The following is a 14,345-nucleotide window of genomic DNA, read 5'->3' as shown; positions in this document are numbered from 1 at the left end:
TGCTCTTTGATAATACAACAGATGAGTACACCCTACTGGACAAAAAGCTTACAGCTTCTGGCATTTCCAGGCGGTCTCCAAGTACTAACCAGGCTCGTCCCTGCTTAGCTGAGGTCAGACATATTCAGGCTGGTGTGGTCGTAAGCAGGGCCGATGAATGCAGGGACGGATTAATGCAGGGGCTTACCGGGGCTGAAGACCCTGGGCACAGGCCCATGGGTAGCCCAAGAGGCAGCAAAATATTTTGTTTTTTAATTAAGGAAATATATACTGTATATATTATATATACAGTATACATGTATTTTTTTTAATGCAACCGCCAACCACAGGAAGACTCAGGATCCCACTCTCAATGAGTATAGACAGCCTGCTGCTGCTGCTCTGCTATTCATCAGATGAGGGGAGGAGATTAGTTAGGCGGTCCACATGGGTAACTGGGAGGCGCTGCCTTGATTGGGTAACAGATTGTTTTTAAACTGCATAATAATTAAATGTGACTGGTCAATTGTGTGAGTCAGGGGCTGGGCCCAAGAGTCAAAAAAATAAACGCTATTTTTTTTTTATCCAACAACAGGATCCCGCTCTCAATTATATAAATATACCAGAGAGGATCATTTAGCCACAGATGATTGAAGGTTTATAAAAAATAATGGTGGATTAAGACTTATCCCAAGTATATACAGGTATCTGCCAAAATTAAGGAAACCACAACATATAGAATTTTAAAAGGGTGTTGCCAGAACAGCTTTAATGCTTCTTGGCATAGATTTTACAAGTGGACCTAAACCATGCCAGGAGATTGCACCCCACATCATAACATATACTTTGTATCCCTTGTTTACTCAAGTGTTTCCTTTATTTTGGCAGTTACCTGTATGCCTACAGTCGGGAAGGCCGCAGTTTGGGCAGTATGCACGCCAAATATAGGCTACAGCTTGTTGCTTCTAGCCATAGACATATAATCCATAGTAAGGTTTTGGAACCTCTTACCCTGGCAATTTCACTGTTAAACTCATGGGTACACTAGCAATGTATGTCAGTCCTGACTTGAATGGGAACTGCCATCTATGAATTATACACTGCTCAAAAAAATAAAGGGAACACTTAAACAACACAATGTAACTCCAAGTCAATCACACTTCTGTGAAATCAAACTGTCCACTTAGGAAGCAACACTGATTGACAATAAATTTCACATGCTGTTGTGCAAATGGAATAGACAGAAGGTGGAAATTATTGGCAATTAGCAACACCCACAAGAAAGGAGTGATTCTGCAGGTGGTGACCACAGACCACTTCTCTGTTCCTATGCTTCCTGGCTGATGTTTTGGTCACTTTTGAATGCTGGCGGTGCTCTCACTCTAGTGGTAGCATGAGACGGAGTCTACAACCCACACAAGTGGCTCAGGTAGTGCAGTTCATCCAGGATGGCACATCAATGTGAGCTGTGGCAAAAAGGTTTGCTGTGTCTGTCAGCGTAGTGTCCAGAGCATGCAGGCGCTACCAGGAGACAGGCCAGTACATCAGGAGACGTGGAGGAGGCCGTAGGAGGGCAACAACCCAGCAGCAGGACCGCTACCTCCGCCTTTGTGCAAGGGGGTGCACTGCCAGCGCCCTGCAAAATGACCTCCAGCAGGCCACAAATGTTCCTAAGTGGACAGTTTGATTTCACAGAAGTGTGGTTGACTTGGAGTTACATTGTGTTGTTTAAGTGTTCCCTTTATTTTTTTGAGCAGTGTATATCTATGGTTGGTTGAGAATGTCTGTTTACCTTTTGCAGATAAAAACACCACATAAGCAAATGCCTACTGCTGAAAAGAGACGCCTAATCTGTCTTAAAACCAATAAAAACAATTTTTTCTCAATAACTCACAATTTCTATGTCAAAGTAGCTCATCTTGAGATTGGCTATTGCCAATCCGGCCCTGGCCGTAAACCAAGAAGTATGCTTTTGTACACTATAAAAAGGGGATGATGAAGCTCAGAAAATATTGTATTTTCCTCTTATGACATTTAACATTTGATTGTTTAATAAATTAACTTTGACTGAGACATGGACTGAAAATTAGCCTACACTGAACTAGACAAGGACATTTCCTGAAGGAAATATGTGTGCTTGCTTGTCTTGAACAGAATTTTATGTTGATTGAATCTATGCAAATCCAATCCATGAGGGGCCTCTGGCTTTCTCATCCAATGGATTTTGAGAAAGAGTTGAGGCCCATGGATGAGGTGGGGGTAAGATGGAGGGTAGGAAAAAGAGAAAAAGACAAGATTTTACTGCAGAAGTATCTTTTTTTTTTCAATTTAATTTATATCCTCAAGCTAGGGAGAGGCGAACGTCGAGTCACGCGTCCTCCGAAACATGACCCGCCAAACAGCACTTCTTAACACCCGCCCACTTAATCCGGAAGCCAGTCGAACCAATGTGTCATAGGAAACACCTTTCAACTGACAACCGGGGTCAGCCTGCAGGTGCCCGGCCCACCACAAGGAGTCCCTAGAGCACAATGAGCAAAGTAAAGCCCCCCCTGGCCAAACCCTCTCCTCACCCAGACGCCACTGGGACAATTGTGCACCGCCCTATGGGACTCCCGGTCACAGCCGGTAATGACATAGGCTGGGATCGACACTGCGATGCAGTCTTAGACCCCTGCGCCACTCAGGTGGCCCCTGCAGAAGTATCTTAAATCATCCTAGCACTTCCTGGCTTGGAGAAGTACAGATGAGGCCAAAGTAGTGGAATGATGTTGAGGTTTTAATGGGTGCAAGGCAGTTTTCCAAATGAATTCAAACTACGGAATAGTAGGCTGATACATAGCCAATACAGAAGGTGGCGACATGCACCTATACATTTTAGCTGTGTTGGAATACTCATACTAACCTTACTATTTGTGACGTAAATTGAGTATGCTTATTGGTCATAGTACAGATATAGTTAGTATGCCAAAGGTTCCCGGATGTCGTACTAAATTCTCCAAAATATTAAATATACACGCAGAGGACACTATTTCCGTATTTTAGGGCCCATAATGCAATTCTTTAGGAGATGGGCGGGGCTTCACATTGTTTCCAGATTTGAATGAAATGGCGGACATATGCAGTCGAAGTAGGAGACCGGATACAAATTCATTGCTTTAACTAATTATGACAAATGTTAACAAAATATTGAGCAATGTAATAAAGTAATGACTTTTCAAATAAGTTACCTTATACAGTTATGTTGGCTGACAATTTGTTATCTACCCTGTCCTTATGAACCACATAGCGTATCATTACAGCAGTATGTTGTTAGCTAGCTACCTAACGTTAGTTGACACACATTACATTTGCATACATTACATTTGCCAGTATATTAACTATATGTTATCTAACTAACTACCCAACGTTTATTGACTTGATTATTCCCGCCATTGTTAGCTTAGCTGGACACTCGGGTGCTTTCCTAAATTCGCTCTGGCTATCTACTCTGATTTCAGAGCACTCTAGTCTGAGAACCAGAGCGCAGAATAATGAATATACGAGGGCTCAACACCCGTTGAATATGGCCGGTGTCAGTAAAATTCGGGGGGAAAAATGTAATTAAATTGTTGCCAGCAGCACCGTTATAGTCACCAACGCTCTGAACAACATGAAAACTGCCTACCCACTGGTATCAAGCTCTTCTGGGAGAAGTAAAATGGTCAGAGTGGTATCATTTGTGTCTGGAAGTAGCTAGCCAACGTCAGCTTGGGTGCTTGATTGCCTTTGTATAGTCAGAATGCTCAAATCAACCCTTTTTTATTCATAAAAAATAAAATAATTATAAACAAATCAATACATGAAGTACATGAGGGAACACAAGTATATATAGATTATATACAATGGACAATCGAGCTAGGGGGTACAATATCACATTACAATTACACAAGGACCTTAAGAGACATACATACACTTACAATTCTAACAGCTTTTTTGTTAGTAGAGTATTTAACTGTCTTAAAATACTGTTCCATTTATTTTTGTAGGGTAAGAAAATGTGTTTTTTTGTTTGTAAATTTACATTTGTGTATATGAAATTTTGTCAAAAGAATAATGAAATGAATTACATAAAAATGTTTCAGCTTATTTCTATCGTATGTAAAGAATCCAAGCAGTACATCTCTCCACAATATTGTAAAATCTTCATAAATGTGTTCAATTATAAATCTACTAATGTCTTGCCACAGTTTTCTTACATGAATACAATGCCAAAAAAGATGTAACACTGTTTCTGGGTGGTCATTACAAAAGGAGCAATTTGAGTTGATGTTTTCCTTAAACTTCTTCATATAGTGGTTGGCAGGATAATATTTATGAATAATTTTAAAGGAAACCTCCTTAATTTTGTTAACAAGTAGGTATGTGTGTGGCAACATCCAAACTTTTCCCCAACAGATATTATCAATAAGGCATGACATAAGGTATAGATACAACATCCTGCTGAAACAAGGTTCGTATCGCTCTGTTGTTGAATGGGACAAAAGAGAAACAAATCTTTCCTACTAATGAGTCAACAGGGTCAATAGAAGGTAGGCTCTGAGGGTCAGGTCTTGACACGTTCCTGAATAAGAGAGCAACACCTGAGGGAATGGCGTCTAAAACAATTGCAAAATCTTTAGGTGTTACAGGGACCTTGTAAAGTGATAAGAATTCCTTATAACTGAGTAAAAGACCCTCTGCATTTACCAGTTGGCTCACCAATAGGATAATATTTCGGAACCAATATTCTAAAAACAAAGAAGTATTTTTATACAATATATCCCGATTATTCCATATATAATATCTGTGGAGAAAAATTGTGTTTATAAATTAAGGACCATGACAAAAAAACCTGCCGATGAAAAGCAGAAAGTTTCACTGGAATTTTGTCAATATTATAATTGCAAAACAACATTAAGTTAAGGCCACCAAAAGTAGAGAAGACATGATGAGGAATAAAATGCCAGATAGAAGTGGGTCTTCTTAGGAATTGTTTTATCCAATTGATCTTAAAAGTATTATTTAAAGTAGTAAAGTCCAGAAATTCAGTCCACCATTCTCATAAGTGTTGATTACAACAGTTTTCCTAATGTAATGGGTACGGTTTCTCCAAAGAAAGTTGAAAAGTATCTGGTCTATCTCCTTGCTTATTTTACTGTCAAGATATAAAGATAGAGCGCCATATGTTAGTCTAGAGATACCTTCGGCCTTGGTTATTAGGACTCTACCTTTTAAAGATAGGGCCTGTGTGGCTCAGTTGGTAGAGCATGGCGCTTGCAATGCCAGGGTTGTGGGTTCGATTCCCACGGGGGGCCAGTACAAAAAAAGTATGAATGTATGTACTTGTAAGTCGCTCTGGATAAGAGTGTCTGCTAAATGACTTAAAATGTAAATGTAAAGATAAGTCCCTCTGTAGCCATTGATTTAGCTTCTTCTGGGTATTTTTAATAAGAGGGTTAAAATTTAGTAAGCCTCTAGACTTCTGATCCTTTGTAATGGTTATGCCTAAATATGTAAGTTCTTATTTTACTGGAATACCATAATATGAAGGTGTCACACAATCTTTGACAGCTATGAGTTCACATTTATTAATGTTAAGGTATAGACCAGACGCTTTGGAAAAGGATTGTATCACATTGATCGATATGGGAATTTGGTTAGCATCTTTCAGAAAAAGTGTAGTATCATCAGCCAGCTGGCTTATAATAATTTCTTTACCAGCTATGGAAATAACTTGTACAGGACTATTATTTAAAGAATTTCCAAGAAGTTGGGTGATTAATAAAAACAGGTACGGGGAGATAGGACAACCTTGCCTAATTCCTCTCTTTAACTCAAATCTAGGTGAGGTGCCATATTTCAATTTGATAGAGCTGTTACCATTTGCATAGAATCTTAATAGCCTTACAGAAAAAATCCCCAAAGCCAAGTCTCTCAAGGGAGTGGAAGAGAAACTGATGCTCTACTGTGTCAAATGCTTCATAAAAATCTAAAAATAATATGAAGCTATCCTCAGTTATTAGGTCTGAGGAGTCAAGTATGTCTAATACTAGTCTGACATTGTTAGAAATATGTCTGTTCCTCATGAAGCCAGACTGTGTTTCATCAATGATTGCATCCAGGACTTCTTTAATTATTTTTGCAAGTAGTAAGGCTAATATCTTATAGTCATTATTAAGAAGACAAATTGGACGCCAGTTATCGATGAGCAGCACTTCTTTTTTAGGCTTAGGTATCAGTGTTATTAACCCCTGACTCATTGTAGGAGGGAGAACATTGTTTTTAATACTCTCTAAAAAAATACTTAAAATAGGAACGCTCAAATCAACCATACTCCTCGGCCCAAGCGTCCAGTGAGCGCTCCTTTAAAAAAGGACAATATGAAAAAAGCTCTGCATTTACGAGCACACTCTGGCACTCCAGATTGACTTTAAGAACACACCCGACGTCGTAAAATGTTGTTGGCATTAAGTGTTGAGTAGTAGGAGTTGAAATGGAAGATCCCCGGTGTCCGTTTGATGAGATTTTACATTAGTATGCTTTTTGGTCATAGTATGGATATACTAGTTAGTATGCCGCACTAAAATACGAAGTATACAAACAGTGGACACTATTTCCATGCTTTTACGGCGCATAATGCAATTATGCGAGCTACTTCCAGAAACAAATGAGAGAACACCCCACTCTGACCATTTTACTCACCCTATCAGAGCTGGTTTATCAGAGCGTTGGTGACTGCTCCTGGCAACATTTTAATTACGCATTTTTGACAAAATTTACCGACACCGGCCATATTCAACGGGTGTTGAGCGTTTGTAAATTCATCCGTTATTCTGCGCTTCGGCACACTCAGATGAGAGTGGTCTAAAATCGGAGTAGATAGCCAGAGTCAATTTAAGAACACACCTGAAGTCGTAAAATGTATAACGTTAGCTAGTAATTTGTTACGTTAACAAGCTAGCAAGAGGTCGCATAGCAACATCAACAACTTCCGAAGAAGCGCTAGGATGCTCAACTGAAAGGATACCGTACGTTTACAGTATACTAAAATTAACTAATAGTATGTAGTTTATACTCATTAAATATGTAGTATGGGTATTCGAACACAGCTACTGTGCTAGTGGGGGGCGACCCGTAGACTTTGTCCTTCGCCCCCGCCTTTCGGGCACGGGTTTTCTCTGGTGCATAGCAGGCAGAAGCGACACTGTGCTAACTAGCAAGCTAGCACACGGCAAACTAGCATGAGTCGCCCCATGCTCCCGTCTGCTGTGCTAGCGGGAGGTGGGGGCGACAGATAGACAGGCCTTCCTGACTGGCCAGACTACATAGAGATCGTAGATCCAGGGCCTGACGAGAGCCTGCCAGCTAACGTAAACTCACCCCATTACGTACAAAAGTGAGTGAGTTTACGTTAGCCAGACAAATACTGTTGCTGGCCGGACGCAGTCTTAAGGTGTGCCTGTGTTATAGTGAGATAGAGTAAGAGAGCGTGTCAGTCTGTTTTCTGACATTCCAAGTTAATAACATCATTGTTTTCACCTCTGACCCCAGTTTGGCATGACGTCAGATGAGATAGATTTCATCGTCCACCAGGAGACGATTCGTCACAACGCACACCCTTCCCGTCCTGAGATACGGGGGTTTCCCCAAATCAGTCTGCACATCGGTCAATAACGTGGTCTGCCATGGCATACTTGACACCCGACAACTACAAGATGGAGACATTATCAACGTTGATGTGACCGTGAGTTTTATCCTTCTTCATGCACACACACATTCCTGATCCCCCTCCCCCATTCACCAGGTCTATCTGGAGGGTTACCATGGTGACACCTAGACATTCCTGATAGGCTGTGTGGACGAGTTTGTGCAAAAGCTAGCAGAGACAGCCAGGAAGTGTAGAGATGAGGCTATCGCTGCCTGTAAACCTGGGGCTCTACTGTGTTATAGGAAACACTATCAGACACACACACACACACACACACACACACACACACACACACACACACACACACACACACACACACACACACACACACACACACACACACACACACAGGATACCTCTCTGTTGTTCTGTGTAATCTACTGTCCCTCTCTTTCTCCTACAGTGGTATAATCCACTCCAATGGTTTCCATGCCATGTCCCTACTTTATTGGACATGGCATAGGCTCCTACTTCCATGGTCACCCAGACATCTTGCACCACGGTAAGTACAACACAGCAACAGTTTTCTGTGGTTAACGTACTGTATGTTGGACAAATCCTAAATATCTCTTTCATCTGACAATGATATGACCATGGGTGAAGGGACGTCTTTCACTATAGGTCAGTCACATTTCCTATGTATGTCAGTGTGTATTGATGTCAACTTAAGTGAATGTGTGTGTTAATGTTGCATCTGTGTATGCAGAGCCCATTTTGATGGAGGGATCGTTAGAGTTGAGAATCCTGAAGGACAAGTAGACAGCGGTCTGCCGACGACAAGAGGTAGGCCGCTTACAGCCCACATAGTTGCAACCTACAAAGTGCCACTGATGTCCTTGTGTAACCTCTGTGTGTGCGCGTGTCTTTAGGTCAGCCCAGTTTGAACACACGGTAGCCATCACCTCTGGTGGAGTGGATATTCTCACCAAACTACCTGAGGAGGACGAGGCGATGCCAATTGAAGTCTAATCACTGTTCTCTGCTCAACAACCCTGCCACATCCACATCTATGAAGAGGTAAAGCACCAAACTGACCCAGGACCAGGACTTAGCACCACGGAGAGGATAGGAAACTGGGCATAGATATGACTCAAATGAGACTGCACTAGTGCATTATTTTCTATGTCTGCTGTGTAGAAAAATAAGTTATATTATTTAAATAAAATGTTTGTTCACTTTCAATTAGTAAACCAGATCTGTCTGAATAAATTATTTCATTAAAGCATATGGTTATTTTTCTAATTCTACAAAATATCCTAATTGACATTTCACTTTTTTGTCTGACAAAATATTTGGAAATAATATGTGGTTTATGTTGCTATAATTTATTTGGACTAGGACTTTTCCATTCATGAAATCAAATTGATTACAATCAGAGGAGCACATTATTTTCTATCACTGACATCATCATAAGATTATCTTGTGTTAACGTTGTTGGGACTGCAAGGTTTGCAGAGTATCGTACGTCTACTGGGCTGATTATGTCATGATGTGATGTTATTGATGCTGTGTTTGGCTCCATAATATTTTCTGATCTACTAATAATCTCTAATGACATCAACCTCCAGCTCTACATTGTTAGCGACTTATTTTGTACTCGCTCTTGTTCAATTAGAAACCATGTCCTATTTATATCACTGAGGAGACTGATTCTACTGACGCAATGTATTTTAATGGGATCGGGTAGGATTTTGTCAGTCAAAGACTTTTTCTACTTACCCAGAGTCCGATTAAGTCATAGGTACTACAGTAGCATTAGCGCAAATGCTAACTAGCTTTAGCACAATATCTGGAAGTCTAGCTGTTCCAATCGACTGCCAGTCATTGCGCTGACGCTAGTTAGTAACTTCCTACAAACTGCACGCAGAGATATAAAAATGGTATCCATGAGTTCATCTGACTCTGGGTAAGTAGAGAAAGATTGCCAAAATCTCGCACTATCCCTTTAAAAACCTCTTCTGGATCTTACCCCCCCTTTTTCTTTTATCGCCTAAAATGACATACCTAAATCTAACTGCCTGTAGCTCAGGACCTGAAGCAAGGATATGCATATTCTTGATACCATTTGAAAGGAAACGCTTTGAAGTTTGTGGACATGTGAAATTAATATAGGAGAATAGAACACATTAGATCTGTTCCATCTTTGAAATGCAAGAGAAAGGCCATATTATCAGATAGGAGTTTAGGCGCAATTTAGATTTTGGCCACCAGATGGCAGCAGTGTGTGTGTGTAAAGTTTCAGTCTGCCAGGAGTTTTTCCAAATGAGCCGAATTCATCAATTGATACATCTTCAAGTACATAACTATAGAGAACATACAAAATGCTATGGTAATAAAAAAAAATAAGTGTACACCCTCCCAGGAATGTCATACATGATGGATAATTAGCTTCCCTACAGAAAAGACACTAACCTTCACACATCTAGATGTAGTTCCTACATTTGAATATAAAAATGGATTTATCAAACAAAACTATGCTACATTTTATCTCTGGGACCCTCAGCATGACAAATCAGAGCAAGGTTACTGAATGAAAGTACATTATTTACCTTCAGAGGTGAATGTATCAAACCAATTGCCATGGTAAAAGCGTTTTGTTGTGCACTCTCCTCAAACAATAGCATGGTATATTTTCACTGTAATAGCTACTGTAAATTGGACAGTGCAGTTAGATGAACAATCATTTGAAGCTTTCTGCCCGTATAAGTCTATGTCCTGGACAGTTAGTTGGCTGTTACTTACAACGTCATTCTCGTCACATTAGCGCACGTTAACAACAACCGTCCCGGTTTAGGGACACCAATCCCGTAGAGGATAAATTCCATAGGCTACATTCTTCCATCCGTTGCTGTGTTCTATTCACAATATTGAATCTCAACAACGTTAATCTCAAACATATAGGAATTCATTGAAATAAACCAGTCAAATTGTTAATCTGCTACATTAATAGCCCAAATCGGTCATATTTTTGCCAGGTGAAAGCAGAGTCCACATACAGCTTTTCCCTTTTGCAGGTTTTCAGTATCTTTGGTCCCGTATATCAGTAAATTGACCCCACATCATCTGTAGGATTAGATTGCTGATGTAGTACTGGATTCAGCTGGGAGAGTGCCACAGTCAGATGAGTACCAAGAGTAGTTACTGTAAAATGATGGGGCGCTTGTGTTCGGAGGCATATAGTCCCGCTCTTTGCTTATCTCTAATCCTGTGATTCTGGGGGCCCCAGTGCACTGCTGTTGGTCGAGGAGAGCTGCTGGACCGAGGGGAATCACCTGCTGTCCTGGTGGCATCTGCCCGTTTCTCCACAGCTTCTTCAACTTGGAGCGACGGTTCTGGAACCAGATCTTTACCTGGGAGAGGAGTAGACATGCAGAAGTATAGGTGATGTTTGAAATTCCCATCATATGTACAAGCGCACTGCTTCCTCCAGTCAAGTACCTTACATCTCCAGCAAGGATATTACACTTATATACAGTGCACCTACATACAGTTGAAGTCGAAAGTTTACATACACTTAGGTTGGAGTCATTAAAACTCGCTTTTCAACCACTCCACAAATTTCTTGTTAACATATTATAGTTTTCGCAAGTCGGTTAGGACATCTACTTTGTGCATGACACAAGTAATTTTCCCAACAATTGTTTACAGACAGATTATTTCACTTATAATTCACTGTATCACAATTCCAGTGGGTCAGAAGTTTACATACACTAAGTTGACTGTGCCTTTAAACAGCTTGGGAAATTCCAGAAAATGATGTCATAGCTTTAGAAGCTTCTGATAGGCTAACTGACATTATTTGAGTCAATTGGAGGTGTACCTGTGGATGTATTTTTTTAGGCCTACCTTCAAACTCAGTGCCTCTTTGCTTGACATCATGAGAAAATCAAAAGCAATCAGCCAAGACCTCAGAAAAAAAATTGTGGACATCCACAGGTCTGGTTCATCATTGGGAGCAATTTCCAAACGCCTGAAGGTACCACTTTCATCTGTACAAACAATAGTACGCAAGTATAAACACCATGGGTGTCACGTTCCTGACCTATTTCTGTTAGTTTGTTATATGTGTTAGTTGGTCAGGACGTGAGTTTGGGTGGGCATTCTATGTTTTCTGTTTCTGTGTTGGTTTATTGGGTTGCCTGGTATGGCTCTTAATTAGAGGCAGGTGTTTGGCGTTCCTCTAATTAAGAGTCATATTTAGGTAGGCGTTTTCACAGTGTTCGTTGTGGGTGGTTGTCTCCTGTGTTTGTGTATATGTTTGCACCATACGGGACTGTATGCGGTTTGTTCGTTTTATGTAGTCTGTTCCTGTTCATTGCGTTCTTCACGTTATATGTAAGTTCGTCGTTCAGGTCTGTCTGCATCGTTTATTTGTTTTGTTTGTTTATGCAAGTTTAGTTTGTTTTTCCGTCGTGTTCAATAAATTGTCATTTCACTACGCTGCGCCTTGGTTCGATCACTACTCCTCCTCGTCTGATGAAGAGGAGGAGGATTACCGTTACAATGGGACCACGCAGCCGTCATACCGCTCAGGAAGGAGATGCGTTCTGTCTCCTAGAGATGAACGTACTTTGGTGCGAAAAGTGCAAATCAATACCAGAACAACAGCAAAGGACCATGTGAATATGCTGGAGGGAACAGGTACAAAAGTATCTATATCCACAGTAAAACGAGTTCTATGTCGACAACCTGAAAGGCCACTGCTCCAAAACCGCCATAAAAAAAGCCAGACTACAGTTTGCAACTGCACATGGGGACAAAGATCATACTTTTTGGAGAAATGTCCTCTGGTCTGATGAAACAAAAATAGAACTGTTTGGCCATAATGACCATCGTTATGTTTGGAGGAAAAAGGGGGAGGCGTGCAAACCGAAGAACACCATCCCAACCGTGAAGCACGGGGGTGGCGGCATCATGTTGTGGGGGTGATTTGCTGCAGGAGGGACTGGTGCACTTCACAAAATAGATGGTGTCATGAGGAAGGACAATTATGTGGATATATTGAAGCAACATCTCAAGACATCAGTCAGGAATTAAAGCTTGGTCGCAAATGGGTCTTCCAAATGACCCCAAGCATACTTCCAAAGTTGTGGCAAAATGGCTTCAGGACAACAAAGTCAAGGTATTGGAATGGCCATCACAAAGCCCTGACATCAGTCCCATAGAAAATTTGTGGGCAGAACTGAAAAAGCATGTGCGAGCAAGGAGGCCTACTTACCTGACTCAGTTACACCAGAGCTGTCGGGAGGAATCGGCCAAAATTCACCCAACTTATTGTGGGAAGCTTTTGGAAGGCTACCCGACACGTTTGACCCAAGTTAAACAATTTTAAGGCAATGCTACCAAATACTAATTGAGTGTATGTAAACTTCTGACCCACTGGGAATGTGATGAAAGAAATAAAAGCTGAAATCAATCATTCTCTCTACTATTATTCTGACATTTCACATTCTTAAAATTAAGTGGTGATCCTAACTGACCTAAGACAGGGAATTTTTACTAGGATTAAATGTCAGGAATTGTGAAACGGAGTTTAAATGTATTTGGCTAAGGTGTATGTAAACCTCCGAATTCAACTGTATGAAATACATTTAACTTAATTAAAATAATACTATTTAAAATCCTCCATCATGGTCAGAAAAAGAACATAGCGCACCTGTGTTTGTGTGAGTCCCAGTGACGCGGCGATCTCCGCGCGTTCAGGTAGCGCCAGATACTGCCTCATTCGGAATCTGCTCTGGAGCACACACAGCTGCAGGCTGGAGTAGATCGTTCTAGGCTTCCGGACTTTCTTTGGATTTCCCTTTACCATACTGACTTCTGTCTCCTTCTCTTTCGCTGAGAAAATGTGTATGATCATTAGCAGGCCTGTCATTAATCTTGGTTAACACAGAACTAAAATATTGTGTTATTTGGTCTGTTCACGAGAGATAAGCCTATCATTGATTTTCACAATGTAGCCTGTGCACTGGGTTTAAAACAAAACCTGGCATAAAGAACTAACACAATGTTTCTGAAAAGTACAGAAATTGCCACATCATAGGCTACTAAAATGAATAGGCTAGTAGGCTAGAATAGGCTAGTATAGGCTAGTCATAAAAGGAGAGTTTTGGCTTTGACTTTCTAACTGTTCTGCCCTCTCCACTGTGGATGTGCATAATTGCCTGTTATTGATATATCCACATTTTGGAGCAGACAGTGTAATTTAATGATCAATATGAACCATTCTGACATCTGGATCCTTTTCATCTTTCTGTGAGAAAGAACAAATAGCTTTATGTTCGTCTTCTAAAAAAAGAGTGTATTGCCCATTAGCTGTCAGGTTTGCATGTGCCTGTGCGTAATTAATGCGTACAAACTTGGGAGCAGAAAACGGTGACATTCAGTGATCATGGGCACAGCCACACTGGAATAAACAGGTTCGATTATACAATAGATATAAATCACGTTACGCACCTGTGTCCGTGGTGAGAGATGAAGAGCCCGTATATGATCCATAACAATCGTAAGAGTTCGGGAACCCAAACTCATAAATCTCGGGACTGTAGTGCCCGTTATTACCATTATAACAATCACCGGGACGAAACGAATTGATGTCGAACTCGAGCTGATGCAGTTGGTCAGGGAAGAAATGTCC

The 14,345-nt window shown here is 40.8% G+C and overlaps 1 long non-coding RNA gene across 1 annotated transcript; it reads left to right on the top strand.

The window, feature by feature from the left end:
* The first annotated feature begins 7,549 nt into the window (after positions 1 to 7,549).
* LOC129824311 (uncharacterized) lies at positions 7,550 to 10,056 on the top strand. Its single transcript, XR_008754732.1, has 4 exons — positions 7,550 to 7,744; positions 8,112 to 8,210; positions 8,415 to 8,491; positions 8,578 to 10,056. It is a non-coding gene; the product is annotated as an uncharacterized LOC129824311 (long non-coding RNA).
* Positions 10,057 to 14,345: the final 4,289 nt, after the last annotated feature.

Source organism: Salvelinus fontinalis, chromosome 26 (genome assembly GCF_029448725.1).
Source record: "Salvelinus fontinalis isolate EN_2023a chromosome 26, ASM2944872v1, whole genome shotgun sequence".
Lineage (NCBI taxonomy): Eukaryota > Metazoa > Chordata > Actinopteri > Salmoniformes > Salmonidae > Salvelinus > Salvelinus fontinalis.
This window is presented reverse-complemented; position numbering and strand designations above follow the sequence as displayed.